Below are 1,114 nucleotides of genomic sequence, written 5' to 3'. Positions count from 1 at the left end.
ACTGTTTTTTTCCTCGTCTGCGGTGGAGGGAACGGAAGGAATGTTGTGATTGGTTGTCAAGGCAGCCAATCAGAATTTAGCAGCCTCGTCTCTGATTGGCTGGAATTATGGCACATTGTAACGCTGGGCTGTTGGCATTTAGCGAGCACAGAGGGGGGCATCAGGTGAGCAAGCTAGTGAACGGTTGCACGCGCAAAAGAGAAGGTCTGCACACATCCAAAAACGTATTTTAAATGCAAAATTGATTTCCGTGCGCTCGAAAGACTTTTTTCTTTGCGAAACGAACATTTTCTCCACAAACTCAGATCGCGCGTGTGCAAAATGCACTTTTGTGCGCTCAAAATATGATCTTTCGCGCGCAGAATTGTGGCAGAAATTGTAAGCCCATAAAAAGGTTAGGGTCAGGTGTGTGTGGGGTAGGTTTAGGGGTTAGCATTTTTTGTAGCATAAGCTGTGTCCAAAAGTTAAGTGCGCACACTTCGAAGTAGAGACCTGCGCCGTCCCGCTTCCGCAAGATTCTGTCCCGCTCCTGCAGAAATATATCTTATCTGGTCCCGCTCCCGCAAGATTCTGTCCCGCTCCCGCAGAAATATATCTTATCTGGTCCCGCTCCCGCCCGCGACATTCATGTTTTGTCCCGCTCCCGCCCGCATAAAAGTGATCTATATTTTTTTCAGTACATCGAAGAAATTTACATAAAATGGTTCTGTAACATCTCCTAAGCACCACAACATCCCAGCATAAACACTCCCGATAAAATATTTGTTATTTAGGCTAAGCATCAACATTCACAAACCACTGTTATTTTTAACAGAAAAGCAAGCATGGGCTGCTGCGTGCATGGCAGAATGCGAGCAGCGCTTCCTTTATTATCACTAAAAGCTGACATCTCAGTTAATCGCGACCTCATAAAGCTCTGTTATAACACAATAAATGTATGCACGATGAATCTTTCACAATGTCTACACTTCCTGTGTTAAAATGAGATGATTCGTGAGCACGCAATTTCAGCACTGCAGTGAGTAGATTCTAACTTAATCACCTCTGATTGGCCATTGCTTCCAGAAATCAACAGCTATGTCTGTGATTGGCTACATTGGCGACCCTTTAAACA

This window comes from Sinocyclocheilus rhinocerous, unplaced genomic scaffold (assembly GCF_001515625.1).
Source record: "Sinocyclocheilus rhinocerous isolate Xijiao unplaced genomic scaffold, SAMN03320098_v1.1 scaffold64, whole genome shotgun sequence".
Lineage (NCBI taxonomy): Eukaryota > Metazoa > Chordata > Actinopteri > Cypriniformes > Cyprinidae > Sinocyclocheilus > Sinocyclocheilus rhinocerous.
This window is presented reverse-complemented; position numbering follows the sequence as displayed.